General features: G+C 37.2%; 1 long non-coding RNA gene across 2 annotated transcripts; it reads left to right on the top strand.

The window, feature by feature from the left end:
- The first annotated feature begins 2,548 nt into the window (after window positions 1-2,548).
- Window positions 2,549-4,419, top strand: LOC132183653 (uncharacterized). Of its 2 annotated transcripts, XR_009440502.1 has the most exons (4): window positions 2,549-2,585; window positions 3,091-3,256; window positions 4,015-4,060; window positions 4,365-4,419. It is a non-coding gene; the product is annotated as an uncharacterized LOC132183653 (long non-coding RNA). The 2 variants fall into 2 exon arrangements; XR_009440501.1 differs by lacking the exon at window positions 4,365-4,419 and having other exon boundaries at window positions 4,015-4,285.
- The last annotated feature ends 2,438 nt before the right edge of the window (window positions 4,420-6,857 follow it).

The following is a 6,857-nucleotide window of genomic DNA, read 5'->3' as shown; positions in this document are numbered from 1 at the left end:
AATAATAAAAACATATTTAATATTTGACTCATCGAACTTATAATTTGATGCAATATCTCATTCCATTAGGATTTGGCGTTAAAATGTTATTTCCCAAAAATTTACCTCCGATAATATGTCATTATTTATTTTATATAAATTATCGGATATTCGATCGATCGTGATAGGATCAAATAATCGATCAAACTTCAAACAAATTAAAGGTTCGTTCACACTTCCGTTAGGTCCTACTGCATTTGTTCGATCGATCATGATAGGATCAAATGATCGATCAAACTTTAAACAATTGAAATTGAAGGTTTGATCGAATATCCGATCAATCATAATGAATTAGTTCGATTGATCGTGATAAGATCAAATGATTGACAATTGAAATTGAATTAATTCGATTGATCATGATATGATTAAATGATCGATCAAACATCGATCCTACTGAATTAATTTGATTGATTGTCATAGGATCAAATGATCAATCAAATATTTGATCGATCATAATGAATTAGTTCGATTGAAATCGATCATAATGAATTAGTTTGATTGATCGTGATAGGATCAAACATCCGATCGATCCTAATGAATTAGTTTGATTAATCATGATAGATCAAACATCCGATCGATCTTGGTGAATTAGTTCGGTTGATCGAGATAGGATCAAATGATCGATCGAACATCCGATTGATCCTACTGAATTAATTTGATTGATCGTGATAGGATCAAATGATCAATCAAACATTTGATCGATCCTAATAAATTAGTTCGATTGAGATCGATCCTAATGAATTAGTTCGATTGATCGTGATACGATCAAATGTTCGATCGAACATCCGATCGATCCTAGTGAATTAGTTCGATTGATCGTGATATGATTAAATGATCGATCAAACATCCGATCAATCCTAATAAATTAGTTCAATTGATCGTGATAGGATCAAATGTTCAATCAAACATTCGATCGATCCTACTGAATTTGTTCGATTGATCGTGATAGAATCAAATGTTCGATCAAACATCCGATCGATCCTAATGAATTAGTTCGATTGATCGTGAGAGGATCAAATGATCGATCAAACATCTGATCGACCCTAGTGAATTAGTTCGTTTGAACTGTAAACATTCAATTAAGCTATTAATTATTTATAAAAAAAAAATATCTTGTGAATAGTATTTTTTTTTTATTGAAAATGTCTTTTATATTGATCGATCCTAGTGAATTAGATCGTTTGAACTATAAACATTCAATTAAGCTATTAATCATTTATAGAAAAAAATATTGTGTGAATAGTATTTTTTTTCTTGAAAATGTCTTTTATACCCTTAAAATTGTTATAGAATTTCAAATTTACCCTACATTTAAACTTAAAATTATTTTAAAAAAATTGTAAGTATAATTTTTTTAAAAAAAATAAAATAAAATTACCCTAAATAGCGGCGACTAAGCAATGTCGCCGCTGATTGAGGCTTAATAGAAAATATTTGCGCCAACAAATGGCGCGGTTTCTGAAATTTTCGAACCAAAAATTTTCCCCAAACGCTCGAAAACACGAAAATCCCTAAAATTTTCCCCTCCCTCAAAAGCACTCAGCTCCCTCATCACTCTCACTCTCGATCTCTCTCCCGCTGCTCTCCCTAGCTCACCCTCTTCAGGCATTCACTAGACGGCTAAACTCCAGAGTCACTCATCTAAGATAAGAAAAGATACCGGTATCAAACAAAACATATTACGATTGAAAGGAAAGAGTAAGAAGTAGCTCTTAGGGCGAAAACTCCTAATACAGTCAACTACAGCTAGCGAGGAAGGGAATGGGAAGTGGAAAGAGGAGAAGCAAACAGCACAGCTAAATAGGCATTAGCGCGCTAACACTCATGCTCCTTTGCTGCGCTTGCTTCTTAGCTAGAACTCACGGAGCACACAGCGCAAACATAAGGGCATTAGCACGAAGCAAAAGCATAGAGGCTAGTGCGCAGAGCAATAGTAAGCTACTTCACTCGAGAAGAAGAAAGACGCTCTCGCTCGACTCAGATAATGATAAAGCTCGAGCTCATCTCTTGCCAAGCTAGCTCCGATGCTACTGCTCAGCTCAGCTCTGATACTTCAAGAATAGTACTTTATTTAGGAACTGCACTTCTACTTGATTTATTCACTGGCCTTCCTCTTGCTGGTGGGCCTGCTTTCTCCGGTGCCTTACTCCGGCGAGGTCTTCGGCCACCGGCAAAGCTGTCTCACCGTCGCTCCTGTCTATCTCACTCCGGCGCAAGGTTCCGTCTACTGGCGAAGAAGAACGGGGCTTGCTCTCCCTCCCTCGTTCTTGTCTCTCTCTCACTCCGGCGAAGCCGAAGCCAAGTTTTACTTTTTCACCGTCAAACGACTTTGGTCAAAGAACACCCGCACACCTTTTACACCATAACACTAAAACTGCGTCTATATATAGTGGAACATTCACAAATTCTCACTTTGATTCCCTTTTCCCCCCTCTCTCTCTCGCTAGTTGTTTTTTCTTTTATATTTTTGGGTTTATTTATTTTTTTCTTCCATTTTTTGGGTTTTCTTCGTTCTTCGGCTTTCTCAGAGTTCCGAGGAAAGGCAGGTATTTGTTTTTTCGTCTCTGATTCCTTCAAAATCCCTTTTTTTAAAAAAAAAATTCATGGATTCAATGATAAAAAATTTTGTGGGGATTTCGTCTTGTTTGGTGTTTGAATTTGATTGTATCTGATTTCTGTTCCCGTAGATTTTGAATCCATGATCGTTAATTTCTAGGGCTTGGAATTTAAATTCGTCTCGCATTTAGGGGCTGTATAATAGTATGTTAAATGGTTGTGTTTGTTGGCCATGAAATTGTGAGAAAAGGACTTGAATTTGGGACCTGTTTCAAGTTGGAGTTTGAATAGCGTCCACGATCTCTTTTCTTAAATTAATATGCGCCAACTTTCTGGATCTAAAACAATTTAAAAAAAAACTAGAAAATATAAAATTTGAAGTTGGGTTTTCTTTACCTTTGCATGCAGTTTTTTTTTTCTTCTAATTCCTTTCTTTCCAATTCATGTTTGAATCCCTGGGTTTGGTATTCTGATATATTCTGGATCTGATTGCAGGGTGTGTACAAGTGTAGGAGATGTTAGAGCAGTTACTAATATTTACCCGAGGGGGATTAATCCTCTAGACATGTAAAGAGCTTGGAAATGTTCTTAGGGGATCACCAATTGACACCTTGATCAGGTCTTGTCTTTTGCAAGAACGACAAGGAGGTGGAAATTTCTGGTAATAACTGCCTTTTCTTGTCTTGTCTTGAATATATGGCTTCTAGCATTTGTGGTCATTATGTTTTAGCATTAATTTTTGTCTAGGAATAAAATATATGTCGTTTATTGTTAAAACACACATTAACTATATGATTATGGTGATCAGAGAATACTATTATAGATGGGCTTTTGGATCCATTTATTTGCTTTCTCGTTTTGATCCTTGTAGCAAGCATAAGAATCTATGGTTAGTGCTAGGCAATAGAATTCCTGGCATTACCAACCCAGCTTTCATAATATACCCTGTTGTTTGTGATTATGAAAATTTTGGTACTTGAAGAATTTGGCAAACATGTCTGGTCATCTCATGGTGCTGAAGGATTGAGTTAAATACTTGTTTAACAATGAGTGCAAGGTAATTTATATGCTCAATGTGTGCTATGATGACATGATGAAGCAATACAAAAGCATTGCAATTAATCAGTTTAAGGCCAACATCATTTACATTTCTTTAACTAGAAGAACACTCTGCAATCAGTGAGAAAATGGAAGTTAGTTCCATTTAATACTAGAATAGTTCATAACTTATTTCATTTTTTTGTGTGTTTTTGAAACCCTATTCTAGCGATAACAGAATTTTTCCTTCTTTTGGTACAAGTACTCTGTTTTATGTCTTTGTATGGAGTGAGATAATTTACTGTATACATGAATAGGCCTATTGTCTATGTGGTGATCATTTGATTCTAATAAAACAAGTTTCCCTTTCTCACTTCTCAGGCTTTAGATTTCTGGCCAAACAGGAGCTCACAGGAAGATTTCAAAGGTTGTTGTAAACTGATTTTAGAAGATTGGTTTTCTTAATTTCTTGGAGAGGTAATACCCAATATGATTGTTGGAATTTTTGGATTTCGAGCAACAATTTATGCTGATTTGGACAAAATGATAAGGTTTTTTGGAGATCTTTATAAGCACAATTTTAGGGTTAAAATAGAGGACTTGAGGGTACTAAAAATATATTGTGAGGTCTTGAGTATCAAGCTTTGTGTTTCTGCCGGAATATGTATTATAATTTAGCTAGTGATTTTGTAATAACTTTGTGTATCTCAGACTTGTATTATTGTGTGCAGGAGGGATATTTTTTAGGATGGCTAATAATGAAGAGACAGGTAGCCCAGGTTGGGGTGCTTCGTTTGAAGATGTTGCATCCGGAGTTTTCAGCGGACAGTAGGAATGTAAGGCTCAGACTAATCTCTGATGGATTTAATCCATTTGGAAACATGAGCACATCTCACAGCACTTGGCCTGTAATGCTTATGCCCTATAACTTGCCTCCTTGGATGTGCATGAAACAAACATCTTTTATACTATCATTAATTATACCAGGCCCAAGTTCACATGGAATGGATATAGATGTTTACCTTCAACCCTTAATTGAGGAGTTACAAGAACTATGGAATGTAGGGGTGCGCACATACGATGTCTCAAAGAAAAATAATTTTTACCTACGAGCGTAGTTGATATGGACAATTAATGACTTTTCAGCATATGCAGATTTGTCTGGATGGTCTACCAGGGGTGAGAAGGCATGTCTGTGCTATATGAACTCGACAAGGTCGAAGAGGTTAAAACATGGCCATAAATGGTGTTATATGGGGCACAGGCGATACTTGCCCATGGATCATCCGTGGAGGAGGAACAAAAAAACATTTGATGGCAACGTAGAACTAGAATGTGCCCCTGATGTGCCAAGTGGAGACGAAATCATGAGCCAATTAGAAGGGATGGTGTTTGGGGATGAGAACGCCGGTCAGGCAAGGGAGGCTGCGAAAGAAAAAGGAAAGAAGCAAAAGACGAATACTTCTAATGTAGTGTGGAAGAAGAAAAATATTTTCTTTAGGTTGCCGTATTGGAAAGATAATTTATTACGGCACAACCTTGATGTTATGCACATAGAGAAAAACGTGATGGACAACATACTTGGTACAATACTGGACATTTTAGGAAAAACGAAGGACAACCTCGCCGCCCGCTTAGATTTGCAAGAAATGGGTTTGAGATGTACACTTCATCCCTACACTGGCGAGGATGGTAAGACCTATATGCAGCAAGCTACCCACACGATGTCCAAAGATGATAAGACACATTTTTTGAAAGTGTTACGAAATGTAAGAGTGTACGATAGATATGCCTCGAACATTTCCCGTTGTATACGACTTAAGGACTGTACAATATCGGGGTTAAAGAGTCATGATAGTGACGTACTGATGCAGCAGCTTCTACCTATTGCATTGCGTGGATCACTTCCAAGCAACGTGATTAGACCTCTTGTTGAGATGTTTGTATTTTTCAGGGGACTATGTTCAACAACATTGACACAAGAGGATATTGACCCACTACAGTGTGACGTCTGTATCATGTTGTGCAAGATGAAACAGGTTTTTCCTATAAGCTTTTTCACAAGCATGGTTCATGTGGTCGTGGATCTTATCGGTGAATGCCGTCTCGGTGGACCAGTACAGTATAGGTGGATGTATCCGGCAGAGAGGTAAAATTTGTTTATGAATATTTCATATTTTATGGTTTAACTCTAATACAAGACAAGTACTAACTTCACTGATTGATTGTACTCGTTCATATTTAGGAGCCTTGAAGTTTTCAAATCTAATGTGAGTAACAAAGCGACTCTTGAGGGCTGCATTGCAGAGGGCTACATAGCTACTGAGTTGGTGACATTATGTTCGAGATATTTAGATAATACACTAACATTTCATAATAGGATACAAAGAAATCTGGATGGTTCAAAGGGACTTGGAACACGAGTCTGGCTCGACCGAATCTCAATGACACAGATACACCAGTATATTATGTTCAACTCGGACGACTTCTTTCAATTGCAGACGTAAGTAGAGGTCCTTCGTCATATTGTATGTCCAATGAACTTGTAACATTTCCTGTATTGAATTATAATTAACAACATTTTGAATTGTAGGATGCACATGGATACGCTTAGGGGGCGAACAACAGAGGATCAGTTGGAAACCCAACATTATGAGCTGTTCTGCGACTGGTACCGTGACTACGTAAGAATGACATGATGTTAACAAAAGCAATTGTCGGATTATATTTGCATGTATACTGTTTTTCAAATCAATTGAAACACTCTTTAACCATGTGTTTACATTGTATTGTAAATATTCACAGGTCGATCGATTGAATGATCGATCTAGAAAGGAACTTAGTGAGAAATTGATAATGCATTGAAGAGGGCCGAGAGAGTCAGCAGTCAGATACAATAGATATGTGGTTAACGGCAAGTTGTTTCGCACTATTGCATCTAATGCCGGAAAGAGGACTCAAAACAGCGGGGTGTGTGTGCCGACTGTTGATGGCGAAACGTACTACGGAAAGTTAACGGAAGTTCTTGAGATTGAGTACTACGACATGACTAAGTACGTTATGTTCAAGTGTGATTGGGTGGACACCACGAGAAATAAGGGGTACAAGATGGATGAGTATGACATGATACTTGTGAACTTCAAAAACCTTGTCCACACGGGAGAACTGGTTACTGATGAGCCGTATGTGCTAACTTCACAAGTTGATTAGGTATTTTACGTAGA

Source organism: Corylus avellana, chromosome ca6 (assembly GCF_901000735.1).
Source record: "Corylus avellana chromosome ca6, CavTom2PMs-1.0".
NCBI classification, from domain to species: Eukaryota; Viridiplantae; Streptophyta; class Magnoliopsida; order Fagales; family Betulaceae; genus Corylus; species Corylus avellana.
Note: the sequence above shows the minus strand (reverse complement) of the source record. Positions and strands in the feature narration are given on the sequence as shown.